The sequence below is a fragment of the Hemicordylus capensis genome, chromosome 1 (assembly GCF_027244095.1).
Source record: "Hemicordylus capensis ecotype Gifberg chromosome 1, rHemCap1.1.pri, whole genome shotgun sequence".
NCBI lineage: Eukaryota > Metazoa > Chordata > Lepidosauria > Squamata > Cordylidae > Hemicordylus > Hemicordylus capensis.
Window position 1 is genome coordinate 45,249,692 of NC_069657.1, and position 16,228 is coordinate 45,265,919.

A 16,228-nucleotide genomic window follows, 5' to 3' on the forward strand; every position below is an offset into this window, starting at 1 on the left:
GAGATTTATACCTCCTGAAATAGAAAGATGCAATATTTTAAATGCCCCCTTTCTGCTCTTCAACTCTTTCTCTCTCTTCCATTCCTTTCTGTAATAAACTAATCAACTCACAATTTCCACGGAGCTTTTAAGTCCTAACCCAATCTAAGAGTCAATAAAGGCAGACCTATCCCCCATTGCCTTATTACCTGCTCCTAGTTAGGATCTCTTGAATGAGATCACTGAGCCAGTCACATCTTTGGCTGTTGCTTCTTCTCCAGAGAGCTCTTTGCTTTGGTGAGGTGAGCTATGGGAAGTCTTTTAATGAACACGGGTAAAATGAAAGATGATTGGCCATCAACAGTCTAGCCTGGTACTCACTGAACTGGTAAACCTGTGACTGGCTGGGATTGCAGCAGACAACAACTGAGGGTTCAGATGATTCATTGTTCCTCCAAACAAACAAAAAAAGCCCCTGTACACAGAGAATTAGCATAAGGGGAAATCCAGAGGAGAATCCTTCCCCTTGACATTTAGTTTTTGACATGGGTGAGTTTTTTCTGCACAGAGAAAGATTTAATCATGGGAATCTCCACTTGCAGTCTGAAGCCCAGGTACAAGTTTACCTCTTCTGTGAGAACAAGACTAGATGTAAGGTGGGAGTTCTGTGACTGGAACTTGTAGTGTCTTTTTCTTGTTCAAAAAGCAGCTATTGGGAGAGGGGCAAATTAGATCAGGAGAGGAGTTGAAAACATACACTGCTGCAACTCTTCTACTATCCATGTCACTAAAATGCCTGAAGCCAGGAGCCCCGAGACATGTAGTGCCCAGAGGGTCTGATGTCCAATCAAAGGATGTCAAACGCCCTATGGAAGACTACATTTCCCGGGCTCCTTGGCATCTGGGAGACTGCTGGACCAATATTATAGCTTTTCAGCAGGTTTCTGGGAGGGAGTCTCCATGAACTAAAAGAAACGGACTTTTGTAAAGGCTATCCAGAACTTCTACTACCTAGGGAAGGGGAAGGATGAAGCAGTGTAATCCACAGAAGAACAATGGCCCATATCTTCCATAGCAGTATGAGGGTCGAAGAGCAGCTCCATCCTCATAGAACACCTGGAGTCTAGCTGCATTGAAGCATTCCTCCACAGCCCAGCACAGTGGAGAGGGAAGCAATTTTTGCTACTCTCCCTTCCCTGCAAAACCCATTTTCACTACCAGTGAAAATCTTTTCTCCCCCTACCACTGCCAGTGCTGAGCTACAGAGCAGGGCTCCTATCCAGCTGCTCTGCCAGGGTGGAGCCCTTCTTCCATCCACATAGCATTGTGGAAGATGTGGGCAACCATTTAGTTTATAAAGGTTCAGGTTGATGGATTAATTCAAATTTTTGCAAGCTTACTTTGCCTTTGGTTTCTTTTAGATGGATAAGATCAAGGTTAGGACAAACTATTACAGAAATTCAGAGGGGCTGAAAATGCCACCTCAGCCAGATGTGCAGTTCCAAGGAGGGCAAAAGAGCATGGCACCAGACTCGGTAGCAGTGGTGCCACTGTAGAGAACTGGTGGTAGCGCTTCCGGTGTGATCATAGGTTTTCTCATTCACTGGAATGGCAAGGAATACGGTAACACTGGCAGCACTACTGCCAGTTCTCTCCCACAGTACGGCTGCTTCCAGGTCTCCTGACGTCTTCCATCCCCCTTGAAACTGTGCATCATATGAGCCAGTATCTTATAAAAATATAGTATGGGGTTAAAGTAATTAAATATTGAGCATGCTTGCAACCACATAGGCACAAAAGTGGGCTATTAGCTCAATTTTTGCCATGTGGATTACAACATGCTGGGTCCCTAAACTATGCCAAGCTAAAAAGGCCCCTGTCACATTACTAAACAGGCCTGAAGTCCCACCCCAACGTATCACCAAACCAACCCCACACCCATGTCACTGTGTTGTCTAAAGAGCTGCCTGTAATTGTGATTGTAGAGGTTGGTCTAAACTGGGCCCTGGAATAATTTCAATATAACTTACAGTCATTTCTGCACAGTTGTAGAAACTCAATATGATAAATAATTGCACAGCCATATAAATATACTTTTATCTTAGCAAAACAATAATTGGTTTTCAAGTCTTCTCCCCTTTCTCCCTTATTTTTCAACCAATTATATTAAACCTGATGTCTAGTCATGTTTTGGTACTCAGAGAACCCTCATAATGTGAATCCCTAAGCTGTAGCTTACTTAGCTTTGGCCTAAATCCAGCACTGAATACATGTCTTGAACAGAGAAAGAGTTTCAGAGGAAGGGTGCCCAACTCACAAGAGAAGCAAATATTACAAAATACCTATTAGCAGCTCATTGTTTGCAAATGTCATCAGCATCATGAGTCAGTGCATTGCCTTGTCCAGCACACACAGATAGCAAACTGCTGTCAGGCTAGAATTAAAGTGTGGCTCCCTGTCTCGTGTAACTGGGATCCTGATCTTCAATAATTGGTTTCCTATCCCTGCCGGGTATGCTCTGACACCAGGCATGGGGTGGCTGGGTTTCAAGTCAAGCACACTTTTCGAAGTAATCCTGGAACTGTTTAGATGTGAAGTTGACAATAAGATTTATAATTCTTCCAGTTATGCAAGCAACAATTGTCAGACCACATGGTTGACGAGGCCGAGGATGGAGCTATCATTGGGCTGCATAACCCAAGGGCTGGTTTCTCTCTGTCCACGTGGAGGTGTTATAGAAAGGAACCTTCTGATCACTGATACACTTCCCATAATGCTGGTGTCAAACCAGGAGTGTGCAAAGCCACCGTCTGGGAGAACTCTTCACTTTCAAGAGGCACAGAATGCAGGAATGGTACAGCAGAGCAGAGGGAAATGCAGTATGGGCAGCCTGTTCTGCCCAGAGGGATGTTCCCTTTCTGCCTTCCCCTCCCTCCTGCTTTATCGTAATTATGTATTTTGGCTGCATTGCCATAACGCCAGCTTTTGGCAATCTCTTTTCTTAAAGAAGAAAAGAAAAAATCAATCAGAGTGAGCTATGGCTCGACAGGTCTGCAGTAAAGCCCAGCCAAGTAGAAAATAGAGCAGCAGTCACACTACAGGATTGAAAAGATGGGGCGAGCAAACTCCATCATTGGGTGCAATTATCTCTCTGCAAACATACAGATATATAACAGCAGCAACAAACAAAAATCAGCACTGGAATCCCAGGGAGCATCTCTCTACAGACTGGGCTGCAGCCCTGGGCCATCTGCTGCCTTCCTGACAAGACTGCTAATCTCTCTCTTCCATTAAATCTCCTGCAGCTTCCCCACGCAGGGTAAATAATGCACAGGAGGAAAAAGAAATCAAGCTAGGGAGATTAACCCCTTGACCAAGTGCACCTGACCTGCTAAAGTCACTTTTGGTTTGCGATCTCCGGAAACAGGCATAGAGCTTGTTGACTAAGAGTTGCTATTGAGAAAGCACACCCCCTGTCTCTGTTGTTTTCTAGGGATGTGTACGGAACTCGTTTTGGCAGTTTGGTTTGAATATCAACCAAATTAATTTGAACCAAATTCAAACCGGACTGCCAGTCCACGAACCATTTCAATCAAACCAGCCAGCAGTCCAGTCGAACTGGTTCGACCCAGTTTAAGGGGATATGCTTGTAAAAGGGATTGTGGTGGTGAGAATCCCCTTTAAATGATTCTAAGGGGGTGGGCATGGGGGGCAGTGAGAGAGCACCTTACCAGCAGTGGTGCGGCAGGAGCAAGGACATCGGGGTTTAGAGGAAGCCACTGATACACCACAGCTGGCCAGGTGCCCTCTCACTGCTCCCCAGTTGCCCTTAGAATCCTTTAAAAGGGATCCTCACTGGATAGCCCCCTGAACTGGGTTGAACCAGTCTGTATCGGACCAGGCTCAGTTTGGTTCAAACTCAGACTGCACACTTTTTTTAAGGCTGGTTTGGTTAGAGTTCAAGCTGGTTGAACTGAGCTGGTTCAAACTGAACCTGGTTTGACTGGAACAGGTTCAGCACACCCCTATTTTTTTTTATCCAAACGCCATGCTGACTGATCACCTGCTTTCTGTGAATGCCATCCACCAGAAAGCACAATCCTGATATATGCACAGGCAAATATGTAATACATGCATGCAACAACCATGAGTCTAAGTGCATATATTAGACAAGTACATATACAGTACCAAGGTGCATATGCTTGTCACATTGCCACATGTGGCAGAAATAATGGGTTTGTGTCTGCAAAATGTGTGAAGCAGTTCTGAGAGTCTGCAGAGGACAACATTACCGTATTGCAACTAGATGTTCCTGTCTACCTCATGTCTTATATGCAGGTGCTAAGCTCTTTGTATCTAGATTGAGATAAACAGTCAGTAATTTCTGAATTACTGGTTGATAGCTCAACCTAAAAAAGGGGGCAGATAAACCTACAAGAATAACACAGTACCAAGCTACAAAAAAGAAGATCAATCGCGCAAGTGAATCTAAATCAGTCATTTATAACAATAATACAACAAATGTCATGTTCCTGCAACCAGAACAATCATGCTTAAAGAATTAATTATGATAGGTGAGCCCTGCATGCTTCCATGGAGTGTGTTGTGAGAACCTGTAATTTTCAGGTAATTCCAGTTAAATTGCTGCTGTTATCCTGCATTTAACTGAGACAGCTAGCCAGGATTGGGTCCTGGTTAGCGATCCCAGTTAAATGCTTATTAACCACAGCAATTTAACCAGGATTACCCAGAAATTATAGGCATCCCATGACACAATTTGCAGGAGTATAAAGGGCTCGCTGGTGATGCTCAGCTATTTAACCAAGATTGTTCTGGTTGTAAGCATGGTGTTGCTGACCACACAAATGGCGCCCGCACATGTGCAGATGCTATTTGCATGCTGGCACTACACAAGGGATTATTGGGATGGGTGCTACCCCAGCAGGAAGCTGCATGGGGCAGTGAAGAGCAGGTAAGGACCTGCTCTTCTTTTGCTTACCCAATCTCCCCAGAAGTGTTCGAACCACAGTTTGAACTGCAGTTTGTGCACTTCTCTACATAATATAGAATTCTAAAGATCCATGGAATCATAGATGTATAAAGTTTTTAGGAGATGGTTCTTATACGGATCATTATACAGACCATAATCATTATTTTATGTACATACAGCTGATATTCATTTCAAGTTTTGAAGATATACAGACTTCTTCTAATCCTGTATACATATGTGACTATATGGATTATTAGACTTCTGCATTAGTTTATGGTATAATTACACATATAGTACATATTTATAGATAGTGTAGATCTCCTCGCAGTATTGGTGCTACATTTTTGTCTTCTGATAATACTTGCTGATAGGCTTATCACTGTACAAGTACACAAAGAGATTCTGTCCTAATTTGTGAGTTTTGAACTGTTTGTCATTCTGCAGAATGGTTTCTGACATAGAGTTGGTGACTGCAACATTTGGTACCAGATGATATTTCAGCAAGCTGAACATTTTGCAAAACAACAACCTCTGAACTGAGGGCTGATTCGAGAGTAAACCTTCCCTTCCGTAGAGGACTGACTATGGAGAAATATACATGAAAAACTAGAGCTGTCTTGGTACACCACATGGTTTTTCCTTTGCTTCCCATCATTACACAGACCTTTATGCCCTTGGAAAGTGTTGGATCCTACATGAGTGCACACAGAGAGAGAGCAGAGAAGACAGGAATTACAGCCAAGAAATAGCCTGTAAGCAGAAACAATATTGAGTCTGAAAGTAGGTGTAATGCATATCCTGGCTCTAACTAGTTCATTTCAACATGCGTGCACACACACACACACACACACACACACACACACACACACACACACGACTGCCCTTGAAGCAGCTGGGAGAAAACAATAGCTGCCATATTGTGCCTTCCTTTTCTCCACTTCTTTATTAATTTATTATTAATAATTATTATTAGCAGCAGCAGCAGCCAACATGACAGGAAACCTGCCATTGACACTGGGGACCCACTGGGGCTGCTGTGCAACCTGAAAGGCAGCCCCAATGGTGTAGTGCAATTGGGCTGCAGTGGAATGATTAAAAAACCTCTCCCAGGTAGATCCCTAATGTTGGGGGGGGGCACCTGTCATGTCAGCCATTATTATCATTATTTTGCTTAACATCCAGCCTGAGGAAGAAGGTATTTTCTTGCTACTGTTACTTTAGGTACTGAAAACGAGGATAATAATGTGTCCTACATGTTTGAAGTTGTTGTGCATCTTCAGGCAGAATATATGTAGTCTTCTGCATTCCAAACAAAACTGCACCTTCTCACTGTTTCACTCTAAGTTCTGTATTATTATTTTTAAAAAGCACTGTGGACTGGAATGGGGAAGATCATATACATCCTGCCCCTGCTCCAGTGTGAAATGTGTACCTGCAAGTCTGCTTCTTCCTGAAACTTCAAGAAAGGCCATCTCAAGGTTTGCATATGAAAGGGTAGAGAAGGTGGTCTTGTCACCTTTAAAATGAAAGTGAAGTTGTGCTGTCAAGTCGGTGTCGACTCCTGGTCACCACAGAGCCCTGCGGCTGTCTTTGGTAGAATACAGGAGAGGTTTACCATTGCCATCTCCCGTGCAGTATGAGAAGATCCCTTTCAGCATCTCCCTATATCGCTGCTGCCTGATATAGGTGTCTCCCATAGTCTGGGAAACATACCAGCAAAGATTCGAACCAGCAAGCTCTTGCTCCCTAGGCAAGTTATTTCTCCGCTGCGCCATTAGGGTGCTGAAATGTGAGGCAATTGTGAATGCATGCAATTAATGGATTGGGTCTGAGCATTTCAGGCTGGGGCCTACAGGGAGGGATGAGGATGCACAGCAAGCATCTAGGCAGGGGTACAGGACCATGGACAGCTCACTGTGGATCTGGATTCATTTGGGGCAGATACAGAGCACCTGTTAAAAGAAAACTGAGCTGGCCCAAGCAGTAGTGTACTGAGGGGTGGTGTATAAATAATTTAAATGAAGTTGTTGTTGTTGTTATTAATAACAACAACAACAACAATAATAATAATAAATTGTACCATCAGCCAATTACAAAAAGCAGCTTTACTGGGAACAGCCTATATTCTGCGACGATATCTATAACAATTGACAGTAAAATTCAGCCATCCCAGGTCCTTGGGAAGGACTCGCTGTCTGGATAAAACAAACCAGTCAATAACACCCGTCTGACTGTGTAAACAAGAAATAATAAATTGTTACAGCTATGAACTGAAGGCAATTGAGAGTTTAAGTAGTCATCCTGACAGCTTAGCACTTGCAGCTCTGTCCCTGCTAGGAAAAGGGTTGGTGCTTAGAGGAACCATATGCTGTTCCTCAGGTGCAGGCTCTGGTGGCCCTGGGTATGCCAGCCAGGTATGTGATATGGTAGCAAAAAGGTGCACTTCTGCATGGCCAAGGATTTTGATAAGGAATACTCTGTGTCAGAGGAGGTGGCAGGGTTACTTCCTCGGGCCATGCAGGGGAGGCTTCACACCAACTCCTAACATTCTTCTCTTGTGGGAATTTCTGGAATAGCAGTGAATTCTGAGCACTTTCTGTGGATGGTTCCTGCAGACAGTCTTCCCATCCTCTGGGTCCTTGGACCCCTCCTTTGGTAGTAGGGGGAGTCTAACCCTGGGGCCACGGCACTTTGGAATTTGGCCAGTTTGCATCAGATCATTCACCTTTGTCCATCCCAGCATTGCCCAGGATTAGATTTTTCAGCCACTTTCTCCCAGGTTTACTACTCACATCTTTAAAACAGATTTGCCATCTGTGAATTGTGAAGACAAAATCACATAGAGGCCTAGTTGCAGGGAAACTCTATTGGAACTGGCGCTAAGATAAAAATGGAGCAGAACGAACCAGAGGAAAGGAAAGAAGTATGACTTCCACGGTGGCAGCTTTCAGGGGGTCTGCAAATTGGCCAAGCCAAGTTAAGACAATCACAGCACAGGGAAAATACAGACAAGGGAAAATGCTAGCTAGTGACAGGCAGCCAGACAAGTGCGAGGCGGATGAACTTGTCTACAGTGTGCGACTTTCCTCTGTGCAGGCTCGTGATGAAGAATGTAGGATATAGATAGCTTGGTGGAAACGGCTGCTCATATACTGGCACTAACTAGGAAGTGCTGACAGTCAGTGTCTGTGTGGCCTGCAGGTTGCCAGAATTGCCCTCCTGTGGCCTCTCTCTTTCACACTCCAATGCACTCCAACTGAAGCAAAAGCCCCCGTTAGCGGCAGAGCAGCAGGACGTGGTCTTCCAGCACAACAGGTACAAGGCTACAGAAAGGAACGCAACACATGTCTAAGTGCGACTGGGGAGAGGGAAAAGGCTTCATCCAAGGGGGGGGGAGATAGCATGGCAAATAAAGCAGTCGAGCTGCATTCGAGCATCGCCAGCCCTCACCAGTTCGCCGAACACAAATCAGTGACAGCTGCAGGGCGCTCAGGATAGATTAGCCTGTCCTTTTGGGACATGGGGACATGACCGATTATGATAGGCTCCCAGGCATGGCTTCTTTAAAAAATCATTCATCCTAAATGCCATGCATTAATAGTGGGGAAGCTGCCAGGGGAGCTCTTGAAGATATCTTGCCATGACCAACCCCTAACACCTAGCCAGCTTTGAATTTAGATTGGCAACTGTAGAAAACAGCTGAAGAATGTCCCAGGCTGCCTCTTTGATTCCTGTTTCTTTCTGTTGCAGCTGAGAAGCTTCGGACGGAAACTGACAATCAATGCAGGAGGTCTGTGAAATGAGACCCCCAACTGGTGCCACTCTAGAGCTATTCATGCAGGTAGTATTGCATGGGAAGGGTCCCGTGGCCACATGGTGGTATGAGAAGCCCAGTGGTTAGGGTCAAAATGGTACGTTTTCAGTAGCAGAGCTTACTTATCTGCTGTAAAGGGACAGAAGCTTTTTCATGTCACTAATGAGCAAACCAAGCTTTCTAAACTATAAGAGGGACTCCACCAAAAGGGTTGCCATTTGGAATGTTCTCATCTCCCTCAGCATCTTTGGTAGTCTCTATATACCAGCATTTGATAGTCAAATCACATATTTTATCTCACGGTCCAAACCAGAGTTTTGAGTGCATTCTAATATGCACAATATTCTAATATGCACACCGTACTAGTATGTGTGTCCCTTCAATAATTTCAATGGAAGTACTCGATCTTCCCATGCAAAACAATATCTGTGCCTACAGGACCCCTCATTCAAAAGAATGGTGCAACTCATGCACATACAGTATTGGCTCTTTCACATCTTTAAGCAGCCTCTGGACTAGGGTGCAAGAGTTCTATCTCAATTCTATCTCAATTATCACAATCCAACCTAACAACAAATATTGCATGTTCTGTGTACCACAATAAAAACTTAAAGAAATGTATATATAAATCTTGTGCCAATGTACCCTACACTGTGCACTGAGAATAAATCAAACAAGTTAAATCTGTTTGCATATATTAAATAGATTTCATGTATTTATCTTATCTTTACCTTATTTGTATAATATATAGGGCTGGATCCAAAGGTACCCTTCCACATGTGGAAGATGTATTCTGCTTAGAGAAAGGCTGATTCCCAAGTGGGGCTAGAGTGCTGTGCGCACGCACACAGACACACACAGACACACACACACCACCCTGAAAATAAATCGAAATAAGCTGGTCCAAATCTAAATAATGGAAACTGCTCTATCTTCCATGCATAAACTCCTATGCAAACGCTTAGCCAAGCATTTGTGGGAAAGTGCTAGCAGCTATTCTCCTTCTGCTCGTGGTTTCTGGATCCATATCCTGCTTGATTTTCGGAGGGGGACAAAAGCTGAGTTTCTGAGGATGCCTAACTCAGATATGAGATCTTGGATTTTCCCAGTAGAAGTAGGGAAGGGCCATAACTTTCCTTAGCAGGCATATGCTTACTGGTTAATGGTATTGTGGGGTGTGGCAGGACATTTGCAGCACAAAAATGGTGGGCTGGCAAGGGTGGTTAACCCTTTCCCTGCTTTCTTATTCTCCTTTGCAGCTGCTTACCCCATACCTTTTCTGGGCATCATCTCTGGTCTTGAAAGCAGCTTGGGGGGTGGGGTGGCCTATGGAGTAACTGCCAGGGGTAAGGATTGCTAGGGAGAATCAGTGGGTGGGAGAAATGGTGGACCATAGCCCTTCCGCTTCTCACCTGCAGATGCCTCCTCCTGCCTGTGGTGTTTTTGGTTCATCCATTCCTTGATCCAGGCCAGCTTTTGAATGGTGCTTTAGTTACTTTTATTCCAGTCCTGGAGTAGAGGTGGAGTTAACAAACAGCCAGCAGAGACAGCACTGAAGGCAGTCTGCACTTGCCTCTCTGTAAATAATATCTGTCTCATTAAACCATTAATACTCCTGATTCAACTCCCCAGTCTTTTCCTTGCATACCACAGCTCTCTCCTCTGGATTCTACACTGCCCACATTAGCATTATGAGACAAGCATGGGAACCCTATCTTTGCCTTGCAACATGTAGTTCCACCTTACAGAATCATCCATCTCACAGCAACTTCATCAGTGATGTCCTGTGTTCTGGAGAGCAAGCTTACACACTCCGTTGGCTCTCCCTCAACAATCCACTCCAAGCAGATAAGAGCAAATCTTTGGAATGGTGCTGAGGAATCCTTGCCTTGCAAGCCCTCTGATCTAATCCCTAAACTTTCTACTCTAGATTCTTGACTCCCAAGTCTAACCATTAGGCCAAGCACTGGAGAAGTTAATGTAATGCTCAGTGAAACGTAACAAAAACAACCATCTCAAATGGAGATATAGCCACTGGCAATTTCCAGTTATTCCCAGGCAGCTCAGCATCTCTCTTCCTGTGTCATTTAATGTTCTCAGAAAAAGGGCAGTTCTTCCTCACATACACAGCTGGAGTCTAATTCTGCTCTCCTAGCCAAGTGTGCATGAATCCTTTCTTGAGAATCTCTCCTGAGATTTTCTTGCCCCAACATAAGTTGTTGAGGGAGAGACAGATAAACTCAGAAGCCACCAGAGTATTTAGCCTGACATTTTCCTCATATCGTTTTCTTGTGCTGGTTTTACAAACTAGAGCGCACCATGCAAAATAAAATCGAAAGTCTGCAAATGTCAATCAGGATGGGGCGATCCCTCCACTCATGTGTGTCGGGGGATGAATTTTGTTTAAACCTGGGGCTGCTAGTGCACATACACACTACTCATTTCTCAGCATGAAATGACTTCTGCAGTCACTTCATAGTGGTGATCTACATTCTTGTGAATGAATGTAAGCAATTCTGCTGGGTCAGACCAAAGTTCTATCCTGTACAAATTCCTGTTTCCAATATCCATCCAGATGTCTTCAGGAAGCCTGCAAGCAAGGCTGGAAGGCAACAGCCCTGCTCTGTAAATCATACCCAGCTTTCTCCCTATGCAGTGATACCCAGTGTCCAGAACAGTCTCGACATCCAGCTTTCTGTCCTACACAATAACCTTTCATTTTTTAAAAAAAGATCTTAATGGTTTTGACATGTACCCAGCCTGACTTATGTTTACATCCATTTACAAAAACTGGCTTTGTGTGATTTCTGTCCACATCAGCTCCCCAAATGTATTTATTGGCAGGAAAACAACTATGTAGATTTGCCACTGGAAACTGGTTAAGTTTTAGGGCCAAACTAGTTGTGAATCTACTCATTTAATTGGTCATGGTATGCTTGCTTGCTTGGCTAAATAACATGTGAGGGTTTTCAATACAGAATGGGACCACAGTGGAAGGTAATATAAGAGGGCTTTCTGGATTGCCTCCTGTGCCAGAATGGCATGGAATTTCCCCACAGGGAACATAGCACACACAAGGGGCTAATCCAGATTGAGACCACAGTGGTGGTAGGGCTAAAGCTAGAAGCTCCTACCCCCACCCCGATGATCCCAATCCAGCCTGGGGCCCCCATAAGTGCTGTTTTTGCTATGTAAACTGTTTTGAGAAAATTCTTGTTGAATTAATAATAATAATAATAATAATAATTATTATTATTATTATATAATTATATTATTATATAACAATGAAGAATAATAATAAGCAGCAGCAGTAGTATTGCGGGGGAAAGGAAGCACACCAGGGCCAATTGGTGTGACTTTAATCATTTTGAGTTCCCAAATTATAATGGACTCCCATCACCCCATGGCCTCTGGCCATTGTGGCTGGGGATGATGGGAGTTGTAGTCCAATATCATCTGGAGACCCATGGCTGGGCACCCCGAGTTAAAATGATCAAACGGGAAGACTAGGTTTGCTCTCAAAATTGTGGATGAGTTGATGGGATAATTCAGGGGAGGAGACTGAGTTTACAGAGATGGGAGGACAATGAGGATCTACTATTTTGCCTTATATTTTAATACGAAGTTTCCCAGGAAGCTGAGGCAGACGTTTCAAAATGTATTACATCAATGCCTTTTCTTACAGCTCACACTCAATCAGTGCAACACAGAGGTGTTATTTAGAGAGGGCAGGACAAACAGCCCCTTCTCCTTTGTACCAGACATTTCCTGAGCACCCATCTTTCTGGTTATTGTTATGAGGTACAATAAGTAATCACCATAAATGGTCTTATAATGCATTGCTTTTTACAAATTTGATCTTGAACACATTCAAATGCAGGCTTCTGAACCCAGCTCTACAACTTGCCTCTCTCCACTGAAGTTCCCACACCTGCTCCTGCTGAAGCCTGAAATGGCACTCCTGCTCACTGTCTCAGGATACGATCATGACCAAAAGTCCAAAACAGAATTAACTAAATTCTCATTAAAAAGACACCAGACATTACTAAGACCTGAGGTTGTCAGGGCATGCACCCTCTTGTTGGGAATGACCTTTGACATGGCTAGCACGGCTCACTGGCAGATGGGATCTTCTGTTCTCACATAGATCTCATTTGTTGCAGGGAAGCTTGCACAGGAGAAATTACTCGTGGACTATGCCCTTAGTATGCTAAGCAGAGAAGCAGGGCTACAATATAGAGATATTCTGCTTAGGACTTCTTTCATTATTTCAGATGCAAAATGAGCAGTAAATTAACTCTGATTTGCATGAAATTTCTCATGCAGCTGTATCTTGGTATAAACTAGAAAACAATCTTTGCCTGATCTCTCTCCCTCTCCCCTGCCAACCTTGCAGTTTTGCATTTTAAACTAAAGTTTTTCTTTGTAACTCTGACTGTGTTTTCTTTTCCTTGAGGGAACAATAATGGAGCCCTCCTGTGGCTAACATTAGCAGTAGGAAAATCCTGTGATGGCCAAGGGGAGACTGGTTAAACAACATGGATTAGGTTTTTCCAGCTAACTGAAAAAGGAATGAAGTCAAACCCACTTCTTTTTCAGGTTTAATTTACTGAAAATGATGTACAGTGCACAAAACTAATCATAAAATTTTGGTACAATCTATTTTCTCAAGCAAAATAATATTATTCCAATGAAACAAATACAAGTTTTAAAAACATAAAAAGAATGGCACTCCAGCAATGCAGAAATATAACAAGAAAACAACTATGTTTACAGTCTTCAATTGTACTTATTTAACAAGTGTATTACCTATTTTTTCACTTGCTTTCCAAAGGTAAGTACATCATACTTTTCCTTAACACAAAGTAAAGGTAAAGGTAAAGTGTGCTGTCAAATCAATTCTGACTCCTGGCGCCCACAGAGCCCTGTGGTTTTCTTTGGTAGACTACAGGAAGGATTTACCATTGCCTCCTCCTGCGCGGGATGAGATTATGCCTTTAGCATCTTCCTATATCGCTGCTGCCCAATGCACCAGGAGGTGGCTCTAAATGCACTTTGTGGCTAGTAGACTACCATTCTTGTTCTAGCACCTAATAGAGCAATATTGGTAGCACATATTGAGCTATTACATTCTAAGATTATAGTGTTAGGCAGGCAGAGTCATATGACAAAAAGATATCTATGGCCATATCAATATAGATCACACGCACACAATGTATTCCCTGGAGGAGAGGTCTATCAATGGCTACTAGTTGGAGGGCTATAGTCCACCTCCAGCCTCAAAGGCAGGATGCCTCTGAGTACCAGTTGCAGGGGGGTAACAGCAGGAGGGAGGGCATGCCCTCAACTCCTGCCTGTAAGCATCTAGTGGCATCTGGTGGGCCACTGTGTGAAACAGGATGCTGGACTAGATGGGCCTTGGGCCTGATTCAGCACGGCTGTTCTTATGTTCGTATTTCTTCTGTGTTAGGGAGGGTGGCCAATTTTCCAGGATTGGCCTGGAGCCTGATTCACTCCAGAAAGCAGCATCCAGGTGACGACTGAAAGCAATTCTGGAGATGTTAATGACTTGATATTGTGAGATATATTGGGGGGGGGGGCGCGGAAATATTGGGAAACAAAATATCCAGGGATAGGAACATAGGAAGCTGCCATATACTGAGTCAGACCATTGGTCTATCTAGCTGAGTATTGTCTACACAGACTGGCAGCAGCTTCTCCAAGGCTGCAGGCAGGAAACTCTCTCAGCCCTATCTTGGAGATGCCAGGGAGGGAACGTAGAACCTAGCTTCAGTCAGAGTTGGCAATCTTATTCTATGTGGATATAACTGCTGAAACATAAGAACTTTGGGGCATGCCCACCAGGCGAGTGGAAAGCTGGATATGGATTGTCATATAAGAGGTGGAAAGGCAGATTTCTCTGGAGGATTTAGCCTGAGGCAGAAGGCTCACCTCAGGAGGACTTCAGAGACAGCCTGCTTTAAGGCCTGTTGATAAACCTGCAAGCTAATTATTTCAGGAAACTGCAGTCTTCAAAAGAAGAGGAGAAAGTAGGAGCAGATCAGATCTCAGCACCATCCTGAAGGGAATCAAATCAAGCAGAAGAGCTGTTTGATATTAGTTTTGTGGTTATTTATGGGGAAATAATCCCTAGCTTTGGACACTGAGTCTAAAGCAGTTTCTGTATTTGCTTCTTAGTGAATGCTGTGATATTTGAGTTTTAAGAAAAGGAGAACATACTGAGCTTGGTACACTCAGGTTGACTACTTGCTATTATTGTCCTCATCTACTGTCATAGATTTGCAGAAAATCACAAAGTGGGAATCACACTCTCACTTTAATTAAATCTAACCATTCCATACAGTTGTGTGGATAGCTAAGTGACACCATTTTGGTTGGAGTTACGTGGACATTTCTATACGTTTTAAGTAGAGGCGTCGACTCCCATATGTCATGGAAATGGCTTGGCCACATTGTTTACTTTCTACCCCAAAGGGATCTACTCTCTCATTTATTGTGGAACAATTGTATTCATTGGGCAAACGTTGGGTGGCAATGATTTTTTTGGCGGGGAGAGGGGGAGTTCAACACTCAGACTCTGCTGGGAATCCAAGCTGCTATGATCCAATGGAGAGTTGGTCTGGAACCTGCAGAGAAATTCCTTCCCAAGGCTGATAACTGCTCCAACCCAGGATCAGAAGCAGCTGGGGGGAAAGATCACTATCTGGAATGGGGGAAAGATCCAGAAGTGCACCAGAAGGCATAATTGTACTTGGCATTCAAGGCACAGCAGCAGAAATATGAGATTACATCTGTTTGTCTGGGCAGTACATTGTCTCATAAGGCCAAGGCAGGGGTGTAGCTATAATTGAGCAGATGTGTTCAAAGAACCCAGGACCGCCTGGCACCCAGGTCCACCGCTCCCTATTTTCTTCATTACCTCCCTCACTCTGAGGGGCCATCGGGGAGAGGGGCGAACATATGCCCCCTCTCCCCTAGCTATGCCCCTGGGCCAAGGTTCAGTCTTGCAAGAAGCCTTACCTGTGAAGACTGCATGGGGGTATTTCAGGCAGAACAGGATGGCACCAAGGAGAAGCACATGGTTGAAGGGACTGCCTCAGCTTCTGCAGAGGACTGTAGTGTAGAGAATGAGGGCCAAGAGGAGGCTCCGGGTTAGTTTAAACTCCTTCCCTACATTTTGAGGTGCTTCTGGAAGAAGCGAATGGGGAACCCAGTGAAGTAGAAATCATCAGCAGCACAGCTTGGGCAGTCCTAGAGCACACAAACCTAGAGTTGGACATTCGACGTATATGTGTAACATTTAGCATGGATGTAGCAAGTCCCATGAAATCAGACAAGCATACTCAAAACGGGGACCAATTACATAATCACCACACTAAATAAGCTTTATCAGGTTTCATCAAAACCTCAAGGTTGGAGGAGTT

The 16,228-nt window shown here is 44.0% G+C and overlaps 1 protein-coding gene and 1 long non-coding RNA gene across 47 annotated transcripts in view; one reads left to right on the forward strand and one right to left on the reverse strand.

Annotated features, from left to right (window-relative positions):
• The window catches only part of LOC128323013 (uncharacterized), a 36,136-nt gene extending 26,765 nt beyond the window's left edge, over positions 1-9,371 (forward strand). Inside the window, exons 2-4 of the long non-coding RNA XR_008306145.1 lie at positions 5,414-5,721; positions 8,171-8,284; positions 8,720-9,371. This is a non-coding gene — a long non-coding RNA (uncharacterized LOC128323013). The remainder of the gene's footprint in view (positions 1-5,413; positions 5,722-8,170; positions 8,285-8,719) is intronic.
• Positions 1-16,228, reverse strand: part of NRXN3 (neurexin 3) — a 1,829,497-nt gene that overhangs the window by 844,857 nt on the left and 968,412 nt on the right. The gene's annotated exons all lie outside the window — the stretch shown is intronic.